The 16,198-nt window shown below is 38.4% G+C and overlaps 1 long non-coding RNA gene across 1 annotated transcript; it reads left to right on the top strand.

The window, feature by feature from the left end:
• LOC124884430 lies at positions 1-2,614 on the top strand. The gene is made up of 3 exons (XR_007042433.1): positions 1-212; positions 382-457; positions 1,812-2,614. It is a non-coding gene; the product is annotated as an uncharacterized LOC124884430 (long non-coding RNA).
• The last annotated feature ends 13,584 nt before the right edge of the window (positions 2,615-16,198 follow it).

Genomic DNA, 16,198 nt, shown 5'->3' with positions numbered 1-16,198 from the left:
TGCAAAGACAGACTGGGCATCTCTCACTGCTGGACGATAAGTTTCTCATCTTACAGAAGAAAATATTTAAACCTTTGTCTTGAATGTTTTCATGTTTAAAAGAAAAGTGAATAATCATGCTAAAGGAGCTCTATTATTACGCTCGTCTTGTTTACCTTTTATTCCTGAGTAAAGTTGATTAAAGATGATTAATCACACTGAAATGTCTTCAGGTAATGTTTTAGGTTTCACTGTAGCATCTATATTTGTGCTTTTGGGTTTTTCTTGTTTTGTTCTTTTCTGTCAGAATGGTTATAAAACAAGTTGACTTTTCAAATAAAAATGTTGATTTATAAATTTCCTGGAAACATATTAATGTTTCTGTTTATGTGTTTCAACCAGTGCTAGATCACAAATGGAGGACTTTCTGGTGGAAGAGAAGAGCAACATGAGCAGCTCAGTGACATCTTTAGCAGAGGTGGATCATTTGGACTTATTTTCTCTCTGTCACTCTTCGTGACATGTCTCCTTTGTGTTGAATTCAACATTTAAATTCAAATTCAAAAATACTAATATTGTTACTTTTTTGTTTAGTGGCATCCTCACTGATGATGAAAACTGGTAGATGTGTTTCGGTTTGTTTAGAGGAAATAAAATTCTCCACAGAAACACAGTGGTAGTGTCTCCCAACTAGAAACCTTATAGGGAGTGCTGGACACACCAAACCCTGTAGGGAGCCTGGGCACAAAGCGATTTGTTGTGAGGTTTTGCCCTTTTTTTGCCTCGAGACCATTGGATTGTTTGTTGAATCTGTTTGGTAAAATTAGGTTGGCATCAGGCCATCATGGACACTCCGTCAGTGCTGAGCCCCAGCGTATGAAGCAGAGCTGCATGATGTCACGTCTAAAATCTTAAGTCAAAATATTAAAAGATATAAGATATTTCGATATATAATCAATAACAAAATAATAAATAATTTAAAAGATAGTCATTTGCATTAAAATCATTAAAAACTGACTTATTCACATTTGCCCAAATTGTCAGATTTCTTCCAGCAGCAGCAGCGGTGCAATAACTCTGTTGACACATTCAGAGAAAAACATATGACCCTCTTTACCCAACAAGACAAACGATGAAAGCTAACGATACCTATTTAAATATTTGCTTTACAGACAGTCCACTCCTCCGTAAAGATGCGGTTCCCAGCTAAGAGGTTTTGAACCATAAAACGCTTTCTCTTACTGCGTCAACGGCTCCCTTTTGTTAGGGTAGTCTAATCTGCATGTATTTTTGAATTGAATTGAATTGAATAAAAAATAATTTAATCAATATTTGAACAATTATGATGATGATTAAAACTTTTCTGTGGTTTGTTTTCTACCTTGGAATAACAGAACCAAAGAATCAGAAATTAGAATGTTAGAATGATGAGGTAATTTTCCGTTTTGTTTTCCTAAGCGACATTGTTTCTGATTTGTGGGTGAATGCTGAAGATACCTGAGTAGAGGACTATTTCAGCTTTTGATTAATCTGGACAACCTTGGGTCACCTCAAAATCTAAGACACATTCAAAGCTATCAAACCTGGACTGAATTATATCAAACTAAATAAAACACCACAACCAATTTATTGTGCTTTTTTTTAACTTCCAATGTAAAAGCAGGACATACTTTAAGGCTTGTTTTATCTTCATTTTAAAATGTATTAGTAGAAATTGTATTAATCCCCTTTTACCAGATAATGGGGCAACTCTTTCAATCTGTTTTTTTTATGTTAACATTTCACTAAATTTCTTTCACTGTTCTTCCTGATTTCCTGATTTAACTCCACAGAACCATAGTGGCACCAACCTGAACGCATGTCATGTTGAGGATATGAGCGGATTCAGTGAAAGAAAAAGTGATCAACCATTCCATTCTGAGGAGGAATTACAGGATTTCGCGAACCTTTCAACTTTGCCTAATCAGCTGGTCACAACTGGAAATAAGTCTTATGTCTGTGGTGGCGTGGGAAGAATTTCAGTAAGAAAGATAATCTGAAGATCCATCAGCGCATCCACACTGGAGAGAGGCCCTACAGCTGTGACCAGTGTGGGAAGAGTTTCACTGAGAAAAGGATTCTGGAGATTCAACAACGCAGCCACACTGGAGAGAGGCCCTACAGCTGTCCATAATACCCCATAATAGTCAATTAAGCATGTTTCTCCTTTTTTAGCTGTTCTTCACTGCTCCAAGTTAAATCCAGAATAGAATTTAAATTTTTTCTTTTCAAATATAAAGCCCTTAATAATCAAGCTCCATCATACATCAGAGATCTGGTTGTCCCATATGTTACCAACAGAGCACTTCATTTTCAGACTGCAGGTTTATTGGTGGTTCCTAGAGTTCTTAAACTTAGTTTTTAAATGGGAGGCAGGGGCCGTATTCACAAAGAATCCTAAGACTAAAAGCAGCTCCTAGTGATGCCATTCTAAGAGAAATCTTAGAATTTCTCAAATTCTACAATTATTCTTAAAAGTTTTCTCTCGGTAAGATAAAAAAAGTTATAAAAGAAGCATCTTAGGCCTTAAGAGAGCTCCTAACATGAGGAGATGTTAAGAGTAGTGAGGAGGACCTTTAGTGAGCCTAAGAGTGTCTTGAGCAGAGAAGATGGAGGAAAGATTGAGAGGAAAAAAGAGATAATCTCCTACAATGAACAACAGTGAATTAATAAAATGCTGCCGCCTCAATCACGCAGGGATCCAGCCCCTTAATAGTCCAGTAAATGAACACATAAACTTTTATAACAATCATACAATTATAAATATAGAGATTAGATCAAGTTTAGCATCCCCATAGTGCGAAATTAAATACTTTCAGTTTTTGGTCGTTTTACCAAATCAAACTTATTTTGACAAAAAGGAGATAACAGTAGAATGCTGACAGGTGGTGTATATATACTAGATATATGTACATATATACAGTACAGACCAAAGGTTTGGACACAACTCATTCAAAGAGTTGTCTTTATTTTTATGACTATGAATATTGTAGCTTCACACTGAAGGCATCAAAACTATGAATTAACACATGTGGAATTATATACTGAACAAAAAAGTGTGAAACAACTGAAAATATGTCTTATATTCTAGGTTCTTCAAAGTAGCCACCTTTTGCTTTGATTACTGCTCCACACACTCTTGGCATTCTGTTGATGAGCTTCAAGAGGTAGTCACCTGAAATGGTTTTCCAACAGTCTTGAAGGAGTTCCCAGAGATGCTTAGCACTTGTTGGCCCTTTTACAGTACACAGCTGATAGTCCTACTGAATAGACTGTTAGAATTTGTATTATGGTAAGAAAAAAGCAGTTAAGTAAAGAAAAACGAGTGGCCATCATTACTTTAAGAAATGAAGGTCAGTCAGTCCGAACAGTTGGGAAAACTTTGAAAGTGTCCCTAAGTGCAGTCGCAAAAACCATCAAGCGCTACAAAGAAACTGGCTCACATGAGGACCGCCCCAGGAAAGGAAGACCAAGAGTCACGATAAGTTCATCCGAGTCACCAGCCTCAGAAATCGCAGGTTAACAGCAGCTCAGATTAGAGAACAGCTCAATGCCACACAGAGTTCTAGCAGCAGACACATCTCTAGAACAACTGTTAAGAGGAGACTGTGTGAATCAGGCCTTAAAATAGCTGCTAGGAAACCACTGCTGAGGACAGGCAACAAGCAGTAGAAATCTGTGCTTTGGTCCAATGAGTCCAAGTTTGAGATCTTTGGTTCCAACCACTGTGTCTTTGTGCGGTGCAGAAGGGGTGAACGGATGGACTCTACATGCCTGGTTCCCACCGTGAAGCATGGAGGAGGAGGTGTGATGGTGTGGGGGTGCTTTGCTGGTGACACTGTTGGGGATTTATTCAAAATTGAAGGCATACTGAACCAGCATGGCTACCACAGCATCTTGCAGCGGCATGCTATTCCATCCGGTTTGCGTTTAGTTGGACCATCATTTATTTTTCAACATGACCCCAAACACACCTCCAGGCTGTTTAAGGGCTATTTGACCAAGAAGGAGAGTGATGGGGTGCTGCACCAGATGATCTGGCCTCCACAGTCACCGGACCTGAACCCAATCAAGATGGTTTGGGGTGAGCTGGACCGCAGAGTGAAGGCAAAAGGGCCAACAAGTGCTAAGCATCTCTGGGAACTCCTTCAAGACTGTTGGAAAACCATTTCAGGTGACTACCTCTTGAAGCTCATCAACAGAATACCAAGAGTGTGTGGAGCAGTAATCAAAGCAAAAGGTGGCTACTTTGAAGAACCTTGAATATAAGACATGTTTTCAGTTGTTTCACACTTTTTTGTTCAGTATATAATTCCACATGTATTAATTCATAGTTTTGATGCCTTCAGTGTGAAGCTACAATATTCATAGTCATGAAAATAAAGAAAACTCTTTGAATGAGAAGGTGTGTCCAAACGTTTGGTCTGTACCGTATGTATATATATATATATATATATATATATATATACATATGTATGTATAGAGAGATAAGCATATATATATATGTAAGCCTATGATCTGTTAATTTTCCTTTGTTGATTATTAAGAGCTTAATGGTTTAATTTTTAACCAATCACAGCTCTTAGAAGACAGCGTAACACCTAGCAACAGCATCAACAACACTTCCTCACTAAGATAATAATTTCTGTCATCTCCTCACTCAGAGTCGCTCTCAGCAGCAAGCTGAATTACTCTGAAACTGATACTTCTATGCAGGAATCTTTAGGCTAAGATAGAAGCTCTCTGGGAGAATATTTGAGAATGCTCAGATCCTTTAGTTATCAGGCTCCACTCCTGTGAAAGTAGCTGTCAGTTTTGTTCCATGAGACAAACACCCTGTCTTCTTTTAAGTATAGGCATAAAACCTTCAGTTTTGATTAAACTTATAGTTAATGTGGCTTAGGTCATCCTGATCTATCTCTATAGTGTTAGAGCTTGCGAGATAGAGGACCCTGGAATGCAGACTAGTAGGCAGCATGACGGTAAGTGCAAAAGATTTAATTAGCAAAAAACTCTCTTACAAGAAGGGGCAGGAACAAAACAATAAACGAGCAGGCAAAACAGGCATGGCATGATCCAAAAAATAAGAAATGAGCATGATCTGAGAGGAAGGCATGAGCATGATTTGAAAACAAGACTTGATCATGAAACATTTTTTTGCGATGTGTGACTGAACAGGTGTGTATTTATGGAGGGTGAACCAGGTGAAGCAAGACAGATTAACTAGGTGCAGGTGAACCGAATAAACATAATTGACAGGAGAGAACAAACGTGACTGGAGCAAAACAGGAATTCAAGAATACAAACTAATAGAAACAGAACTAGAAAAACATGAAACAAAAGCATAACCAGATCCAAAAACATACTTGACAAAACATGAACAAGACTAAAACATGACCAGAAAAATTAACAGAAACATGATTCAAAACCTTAACTGTGAAACAGACCAACAAAACCCAAAAACACTCACAAATCATAACATATAGTTATGCTGCTATAGGCTGCTGGAGGAAATACTGACCACCTTTCCACACACTGCTGCTTTCTCCTTCTACTCTCCAATTATGCATTATCTGCAGTTATTTTTGGCATTCCTTTAAGTTCTCTCTTCTTTTTTTCCTTACAGCTGAGCTGGCATTCTGTTTACCTGTCCTGGAGCGGGCACATTGGCTTAGCTATTGCTGGCAATACACTTGGCTCCATCTTTCTGTGTTTTGCCCTCTCTCTTTCCTACACAAACCAAAGAAAGGAGCTATTGCTGCAACTAACTGTTATGCACTCTGTGTTTAATGGCATATATTTTACTATATTGGCATAGGGCATATATGTTCAGCTGTGTTGCTCTGCTAAATAAAGCCACTAGAGCAGCTGCTGCTGCCCTTAGCTCTTTTTCTTCTCTTGGTGCTGCACTTATGTTCTTTGAGTGTCTGCTCTGTCCTTTTAACTCCCAGTGTTTTGTAGCAAATGGCCACTCACACTGACCCATGTTCTGCTTCTACTGTAGGTTCCTTCATGTTAAAGGGAAGTTATCTCGACTGTCGCCACATGCATGCTCAGTGAGGGATTGCTGCAACGTTAACACTTAAATTGACTATTCTCTACATGCTTGTTCAGAAGGACTGATTGCTACAAAGTCAGAGACTCTAATTTGCCTGTTTTCCTTATACAGGTCCTTCTCAAAATATTAGTATATTGTGATAAAGTTAATTATTTTCCATAATGTCATGATGAAAATTTAACATTCATATATTTTAGATTCATTGCACACTAACTGAAATATTTCAGGTCTTTTATTGTCTTAATATGGATGATTTTGGCATACAGCTCATGAAAACCCAAAATTCCTATCTCACAAAATTAGCATATCATTAAAAGGGTCTCTAAACGAGCTATGAACCTAATCATCTGAATCAACAAGTTAACTCTAAACACCTGCAAAAGATTCCTGAGGCCTTTAAAACTCCCAGCCTGGTTCATCACTCAAAACCCTAATCATGGGTAAGACCGCCGACCTGACTGCTGTCCAGAAGGCCACTATTGACACCCTCAAGCAAGAGGGTAAGACACAGAAAGAAATTTCTGAACGAATAGGCTGTTCCCAGAGTCCTGTATCAAGGCACCTCAGTGGGAAGTCTGTGGGAAGGAAAAAGTGTGGCAGAAAACGCTGCACAACGAGAAGAGGTGACCGGACCCTGAGGAAGATTGTGGAGAAGGGCTGATTCCAGACCTTGGGGGACCTGCGGAAGCAGTGGACTGAGTCTGGAGTAGAAACATCCAGAGCCACCGTGCACAGGCGTGTGCAGGAAATGGGCTACAGGTGCCGCATTCCCCAGACCTGGGCTACAGAGAAGCAGCACTGGACTGTTGCTCAGTGGTCCAAAGTACTTTTTTCGGATGAAAGCAAATTCTGCATGTCATTCGGAAATCAAGGTACCAGAGTCTGGAGGAAGACTGGGGAGAAGAAAATGCCAAAATGCCAGAAGTCCAGTGTCAAGTACCCACAGTCAGTGATGGTCTGGGGTGCAGTGTCAGCTGCTGGTGTTGGTCCACTGTGTTTTATCAAGGGCAGGGTCAATGCAGCTAGCTATCAGGAGATTTTGGAGCACTTCATGCTTCCATCTGCTGAAAAGCTTTATGGAGATGAAGATTTCATTTTTCAGCACGACCTGGCACCTGCTCACAGTGCCAAAACCACTGGTAAATGGTTTACTGACCATGGTATCACTGTGCTCAATTGGCCTGCCAACTCTCCTGACCTGAACCCCATAGAGAATCTGTGGGATATTGTGAAGAGAACGTTGAGAGACTCAAGACCCAACACTCTGGATGAGCTAAAGGCCGCTATCGAAGCATCCTGGGCCTCCATAAGACCTCAGCAGTGCCACAGGCTGATTGCCTCCATGCCACGCCGCATTGAAGCAGTCATTTCTGCAAAAGGATTCCCGACCAAGTATTGAGTGCATAACTGTACATGATTATTTGAAGGTTGACGTTTTTTGTATTAAAAACACTTTTCTTTTCTTTGTCGGATGAAATATGCTAATTTTGTGAGATAGGAATTTTGGGTTTTCATGAGCTGTATGCCAAAATCATCCGTATTAAGACAATAAAAGACCTGAAATATTTCAGTTAGTGTGCAATGAATCTAAAATATATGAATGTTAAATTTTCATCATGACATTATGGAAAATAATGAACTTTATCACAATATGCTAATATTTTGAGAAGGACCTGTATTAGTCTGCAGCCTGGGGGCTCACAAGCTGCAAGTGGCTCTTTGGACCTTCCACAATGGCTCTTACCTTTGACTAAAAATTTGACCAAAACCTTTTTAAATATAAATATAACAAATGCAGGTTTTGTATTTACTAGGATTGGAAATAAGGTTTAGGTTGGAAACTATATGCTTTTTTTCATAATTTTCCACAAATATCAACATTCTATAAAAAAAAAAAACATATTTTTGCAAAATATTGCTTTCACTTTACTTTAAAACCTAAAAATAAAAATAAAAGGATGGTTTGTTATAAATTTCCTTTATTAGATATCAAAATATAAGTTGTCTTTTTTCATAAGGTCATGTAAAATTTGGTCTCTGAAGTGTCTGGACTAAGAACAAAAATGGATCCAAGGATTATAAAGGTTATAGACTGAATACTGGTTTCCTGAAAGGAGGATAACAACGGTGTAAGCTTGGAACATAGGATGATATCACAGAGTGTGGATTTCAGAGTTTGTTTGCCCAGATTTTGACTTTATGAGGCCAATTATTTAAAATTTTTGATTAGCTGTTAAAATGCTTTTGTTGGTTTAATTGCAGTTATGCACAACTTTCCTCCTCTAATTTCATGGCATCCTGCTCCTGTTTCACAGGGTTGTATCACGTTAAAATGCATTCAGTAATATTCCCAGCTGACCACCTAAACAAGTCCAAATCTCCAACATCGACTTCTTGTGCTATTTTCACATTTTGTTTACAATAAAGTAAAAACAAAAAATCATGTAGGTCATGGCATTGTCTACCAATCAGCATATCGATTATGTCATCACCTGTATGATCTTTACCAGCTTAATTACATCTGTTTAATTCTCTTGTTGTCTTTGCTCACATAAAATAATATTTTTTTATGACAGAATTTCCAAAGCACACTTTCACTTTTCAATTCTTACACAGTCAGAATGCAAATATGCCCTATTTTCATGATATAATATCACTGTTGCCTGAACTTTTTATGTTTTGCAGAAATTTCACCTGAAAGCCAAATATCCCTAATTTTTTGTGATTAGTGTGTGTAAAAATGTGGCATTTATTTTGTAGGAACTGTTGACAGGCTCCACGATTCATGGCAGGTAGGTAGCCTTGTTGGCTTGCAGCAAGAAGATCCTGGTTTTAACTCCCAGCTGGGGTCTCTGTGCATGGAGTTTGTATGTTCTCCCCGTGCATGGGTGGGTTTTTCCTGGGTACTCCGGCTTCCTCCCACAGTCCAAAAACATGACTGTTAGGTTAAGTGGTCTCTCTAAATTGCCCTTAGGTGTGAATGAGTGTGTGCGTGGTTGTTTGTCCTGTGTGTCTCTGTGTTGCCCTGCGATGGACTGGCGACCTGTCCATGGTGTACCCTGCTTCTCGCCTGTAGATTGCTGGAGATGGGTACCAGCTCCCCCGTGACCCACTATGGAAGAAGTGGGTAGAGAAAACGGATGGATGGACAAATGTTAGAGTTGAGAGTCACTGTGCTTCTTTTGATTTTCTTTAAACACAATCAGTTTCATGTGGGATTTTTTTCCCCTCTTGAACAATCCAGTTCTTTTAAACTTTGAAATTTTTATTTAGCATTTTAAAAATAAATTAAAATCAATTTGCTGTGCTGAAAAAGGTTAAAACAAGACAACAAAATAAAAATACATTCAGTTAAGATTTAAAAGGTCAAATACAGTACAAGCCTTTCTTTATGTGGTATTTTCCCCTGAGAATAACTGTAATCAGATTATAGCATGTATTATTTTTTTTATTCTAACAGAACTGCATGCAGTCCTTACCTATCACATAGACATTCGGTCTGTGATCAGTTTCTGCACCAGCCCAGCTTTAACCTCATGAAGCATGTTTATATGCTTGTCTGAGTTCATGTGTGTTCATGTATGAGTGTCTGTGTTTTTAAAGAATAAGTCAGAATGTCTTTGTTTCTGTGGCTCCATCCAACATTTTTCAGAACTGAACTGAATGCACCAGTGGCTCTGCTGTGGATTTGCTGCAACAAAACTCAAATCCTTGCTGATGCCGCATGACAGCTGTTGAGGATCGTGAAGCTTGTGACTTCTGAATGTCTTTTTGAGAGATGATAAGAAGGAGTTTCTTTTAAATAAACGGAACAAAAGCACTGTGCTGTGCTGTGAAGACAAAATCATCTTTGCCAAAGCTGTGATCCTGGTTTCTATCTCAAATTAAATAAAGCTGTTTTGTTTTTAAAGTTCGGAAGGTAAGAAGGATGTCACAGAGGCTGCATACCTTAGTAAATTCAGGAAACACCTGTTACAAGCTGGAGGTTCATCATACTCACACTAAGATTCACAGCTCCGGGCACTTTAAACGCTGTCAATTTCCGCCCACAGTCCGGAGACAGAATCTGTCAAGTAGCCACTCCAAACTGCCTCCTTTATGATGCTTTCTGTGAGGAAGCAGAAATGAAAATGAAACCACTCCAGAAAAACTGTTACCATGATGTGTTGCTCTCTGGTTTTTTTTTAGATAGAGGAATACAATTCATAGTGTTGGTAAAAAAAAAAAACTGACATACTCTCACCATAAGCATGAATGTCAAATAAATTTGGGATCTTTAAGGATGCATTTCTCTGATCCACACAGGATCAATATCAAATGAATAATACTATCAGTATATATTTTACATCTCCCTTATCAAGTTGCAGGGAAACTACACAATAACAAGCCTCTGAAATATTTCTGGCTTGATATTTGTCCACTCTTATTATCAGTAGAGGTTTTTTTCAGTGACCTGTCCTGGGTGCTTGGGTAAACAGTGTGATGGGTTTAATTGCCTTGTAGTTTCAGAGGCAGATTTTCCCTACAACACGGGAAAATTAGTGAACCTGCAGAAGGAGCTGAGGGAGTGGCAGGGATGGCACATGTACTTCAAATGAAATGGTTTGGCTTTAAACATAGTTCCTAAGTATTCAATAGGGCTGAGGTTGGAGCCATTCCAGAATCCCAATGTGAACCTGTGTTAAATCCAGAACCAGTTTGAATATTTATTTGGGATCATTGTTATGTTGGATCAACAATGTTTCCAAGTTTCACCCATCAAACTCTTAATTTGAGTTGAACTTAAAGAATTATGAGATACTCCTTTTCATTATTTTATCTACTTTGTGCAGTTCACAATTACCACTGGCAGTGAAACCAACCCTCAGCATGATGCTGCCACCACCGTGCTTGAAAGTAAATTTTCCTGTGTTTGAAAGCCTCCCCTTGACTCTTCTAAACTATTTATGGTCAAATAGTTCAATGTTTCTCTTATCTGAGTATAAAATCGTCTTCAGCAAACATTTGTCTTGTCCATGTGGACTACTGCAATTTACAGTTGCGCTTCAAGAGGTTGATCAGGAGGTTCTTTCCTGATTCGCACTTTCTTAGTCTACTTGAAATCTGAGTAGATTACAGGCCATGTCTTGTTGATTCCTATGCTGCTCCTGAACATCAGAACCAACTTCCTTTTACCAGAGGCTGACAGTTTGTATCAGATATTCAAAATCTGGACACAGTTAGGTGTCCTAACAGGACAATGATCCCAATTGGCACCTTTTGGGATTATCACCACTTCAAAACTTGTTTTGTAAAGGACAAATTAGCCCAGAATTTAGCCTTATTATGGTTTTTCCTAAAAGCTAGGTCTGTGCAATGAAACCAAGCAACCTAAGTGAACTCCACCAATTCTACCAGGACGATTGTCAAAAAGAGACAGAATTATGCCAGGAGCTTTTCTAGAAGCCACAACGATTGTCTGCTTCTAAATAACAGACAATTTTGAGGCAGATTAATGGGAGTTTCTATATAAATAAAAACCTATATATATTGTTGCAGCTGTTTTTATCTTTTCACTGACAAATAAAAAGCAGTGACTTCTTAGGCATTAAACGAAATACCTCGGAGAATTGTTTTTGTAATGGTCGCTTGATCAACAAAAGCACAATTAAAAAATGGAGTTCAGAGGTCAGAGCATCTTCATTCATCCATTCATTTTGTGCATTAAGTTCATTCTGCTCTTGGGTTTCAGTCCATCCCTGCTGTCCTTTAACAAGGCCAACACTGTTTACATCTTTGTGGATTACCATTCAACACTGATCCTGGGAGGATGACAGGTAGAACCAGTAAACCTCCAGACATAAATAACCCAACCTTAATCACATTCCAGCTATCAGGGAGCACTGCTAAAAGCCATCTAAAATGGTATCCCTGTTTTACTTTCAGACCTGCACCCTGGAAATGTTAAAGCCAGTCTCTGAGATGAGCTGCAGCACCTTGAGGACTGGAAACGTCTCCTCAGGCAGTCAGGCATTAGTTTTCTTGCTCTTGCTGAGTAAGCTGCTGAAGCAATGACATAAAGAGTCAGGTCCTAACTTAAATCCAAAATATGGTCCTCCATTTTACAGTATTATTATCCACAGGAAAACACCAGTCCTCACAGAGATTTGATATTTATGCTGCAGTTGTTTCATGAATTGTCTGTGGAAATATTTCAGTTTCTATTAAATCTAAAGATGCACAACTAATTTATTTTACTTTTGTTTAGGCTTCACTATGCTTGGTTTTGGCGATCGCTCAAAAGCTTCTATAATAAGAGACATAATCAAGTCATCTCAGTATGATTATATGTATGTTTACATTTAGTATAACTTCATTGATTGATTTTTATTAAAATGATAAAAATAGCTATATTTTAGTGTCTGCTGAGCCCCAAGGGACTCTCACTGACATTTATTTTAAAATAAAACCACCTAATTCATCTCTGGGCTGCAAAAATCTTCCAGAATTGTGTGGTGGACATCAAGATGACCTCTTCCTCTGATGCACTATGCTCATGATGTCGCAGGCTCCTTGCACCTATATTTGGCCACTCATTTCTCTGCCAAGCTCTCCTCTCACAGACGTGGCGATTGCAGTACGCTCAGTTTTCTCTGAACCACCAAATGTGAGGCATCTGTGTTCTGTGACTGGTAATGAGTTCGTTGTGACCGTGTGCAAATGATCGGAGCTCCACAGAGCTGCCGAGTGAGGAATGTCCACAAAAACTACTCATTCTGAAGCTTGCCGGGGAATTTATTTAAGAGAGTCGCTCCTGGATTTCCGCTCCAAATTATGCATGTTTAATCAAAGCAGATCTAGACAATACTGTCGTTAAAGACGTCTACTCCAACAGTGTTTCTGTCTCGTATTTAGAACGGAAACTCTGGTGTGAAGAAGTAACAAAGAAAAGAGTTTCATTCAACTGCAGCAGCGTAAAATGAAGTTGAAGTCACTGATTCTCTGTGTCGCCGACAACAAAATCACTGCCTGCTGGCTCAGATGTTTAGATTCTAGGGAGGCATCTCAAAAAATACTTTCAGCTTCCCTTTTAGATTGAACTTCAGCACTAATTACACTATGACTAGAAACTGATTTTGATGTGGATGACATCCCCTGAATGCTGTTTTGTGTTTCAGGGTTATTTCTTTGCAAATAATCTTTGCCATACATGAATAAGCTATAGGAGATTTTTTTTTGTTCAGTTTTTCTGTTTCTGCCTAATCAGCTTCCTGTTTCAGTTACCAAGAAACAGTTCTTAAGTCTGGAGACATGTTTCCCTCTCTATAATTTCCAGGATAGAAGCAGATAAGCCAGGCAGAAATTAACCTCCGAAACCACCCTGGTTGGGAAGTAAAACTTTTGTTATTACCCTGAACCTTACAGTTATAGCTTTACGGGGGGACGGCGCTAAACATTTCAGATTAGGTGAATTCTCTAGGAATTATGTTTTAGTCTTGCCACTTTAAACTCTGTCTCACCACATGTTTTCTAGCAACTTTAACTGTACGTGAGTGTAAATCATGGACCTGTGCTTTAGCACCACAGTTAAAATAATTTACAGATTTTAAGGATGAAACAAACATGACTCATTGCTGCTGTTTGTGTTTGCAATGTTCTTTTAGGAAATGTTGCACTGGTGTTATTCATTAACAATCTGTTAATTCTACACTTGTCTTCTTGTTTGGAGAGATTTTAGGTCTTTTTTTAAATGTAACCACCATGATCTGAAGTTATGGCTGTAGAACAGTTATAATCCTGATCAGAGCCCTCATTCATTTCTCTGCCAAAGACGCAGTGGAGGCAAAAATCTGCAACCATAAAATAAAATTATAACTTGTCAAAGTTACACTGTTGCACCGAGTCTGGAGTGAATTACAGAGTTAAAGCAGTTAAAGTTTTATTTCTGAAAATTACTGCTTTTTATTCTACAAAGGGTTGTCTTCTTTTTTTCTTTTTCCAAACACACTCAGCAACAGACCTGCCAGCGAACGTGTCAGGTAACCCTGTCAGTATTAGTGGATTTAATTTATCTAAACAGCATCACAGTAAAAACACACAACAAACTTCCCAAGGGGCATTCAGGGCTCAGGATAAAAACGTCGTAGGTACATTAGTTGAGGGTAGCATAATGGGAACAACACTAGTATTATTTATGGGCACACTGAGAGGGATGGACTATTTTCTGGTCTAATAGTTAAAATTTCACCTCAAATAGGTCTAACTCATTTTATATTTAGCTTGCCATCGCTTTCATAGTTGTTTAGAGGTAAACTTTTTAGCTTCATGGCTTCTTTAGAACAGAGTAACCCTGTCTGAGACTTGGATAAGAATGAGACGTGGATAACATTTTGCTGATGTTTTTTTTCTGGGTTTGGTTTGCACTTTTCCTGCTACAAACAGACTTTTTATGAATGGCCTTTTTTTTTAACATTATTAGTGGCTATACAACATTATGAACATGAAAGCACACAGCTAAATAGAAACAATTACAATCAGGTAGTGATAAGAAAGAAACCAAGAAACAACAGAGATTTTCAGATATTTAGGACTAAAACACAGTAAATAATGAAGTTACTGAAATCCCCAAAAATTTATTTTGAATATAAAGGTAATGAGACTTAATTTAAACTTGAAATTGTTGTCGGTTCAGACGGAAATTACAGCATTTTTAGGTTACAGCCAACATTAACAGTCATTCCAAAAGCCACAAACAACCTCACATACATGTTCCAACTTCTCAACATGAGTATATCAACACTGTGCAAATCCTATTCACTTCTGGGTTAAACTTAACATATTTTAAATTGCATCTCATTCATTTTATAGGGAATGTAACAAAAACATAACCAGCGTGAATTTCTTCTATATTATTTTTCCTTCACACTGTCACCCCTGCAACAGTTTCCATAAGAGTGTGATGTGCTCAGTTGGCTTTAGCTGGTCTGATAAATCCTGTAGTATGAGTCCTCAGCAGGTCCAGTTAAGTGTGTGATTCCCAGTCTTTCAGTCATGACACAAAAACGTGTGAACACCAACTCTTTTTAAGACACATTTCTGGTTTTCATGGTACCAAAAATCTGTCAAGTTTTAAACTAGATCATAAAGATTCATGGAAATGACTGCGATGCAACGCCTGACCTTATTACAGGAAGTGGAAAAATGTTAAGAGTAAATTCAATTCAATTCAAATTCAAAGATACTTTATTGATCCCCGAGGGGAAATTAGAATTCCAGTACAACCCATCCAAACATACATCATGACACAAGACAAGGGGGGACGGGTCACCGTGGCTTTGCTGCCCACTCACAGGCGCTGCCCTTAAATACACATTGCTTAATGAATAAGCCTTTTTTCAGCCTGAGGTACATTTTCAGTTAAACGTCACCACAGATTGTTAGCAGATGTACTCTATGTACGAGATTAAATGCAGAAAACATCACCCAGTCATGTTCACAAGCTGGTCAGCCTCGGCGTTGGTACATTCCCTTTCCGGTTGTAAATTTGTTTTCTGAAATGTAAATTTGTTTTCTAAAATGTTAATTTGTTTCGGTACTTGTAAAAGTGTTTTGCAACCCCGGCCACCGTAAATATGACAGTATAAGAAACGCTAATTAAAACGTCAAGTGACCTGTCAGTCTTTTGTTCACTGAAGGGTGCTGCATATTTCCCAGAAATGATGTAAACACAGATTATTCCTGCTGACGGAGCAGCTAGTTCAGGTTATTTTAGGAATACAGCATCCATCCATGAGTTGGCTTGTTTTAAAAACAGGAGTTTTTTTTACTACAGTACAGAGGAATAAAGAATAGCCTAACAACGAGGTGTTCCTTTTCCAGTTCTTCATTATAACATGCTTGTGTTACAGGTTTACAGAAAATATATTTTCTTAACCAAGAGCAGAAGGCCAAGCACATTTACAAACACTACATTTTTGCAGGTTGATATTAATAAGGCATAAACTGATTAAACTGGGCAATTTAGGTCATTGAAGATAAAACTGTAAAAATTCTGTTTTAAATGGCCGAAAATGGTGCAAGAAAGTTGTAAGACAGACCTTATGACATTAGCCTGAGGAGACAGAATGATTCAGGACACACAGC

This window comes from Girardinichthys multiradiatus, chromosome 18 (assembly GCF_021462225.1).
Source record: "Girardinichthys multiradiatus isolate DD_20200921_A chromosome 18, DD_fGirMul_XY1, whole genome shotgun sequence".
NCBI lineage: Eukaryota > Metazoa > Chordata > Actinopteri > Cyprinodontiformes > Goodeidae > Girardinichthys > Girardinichthys multiradiatus.
Note: the sequence above shows the minus strand (reverse complement) of the source record. Positions and strands in the feature narration are given on the sequence as shown.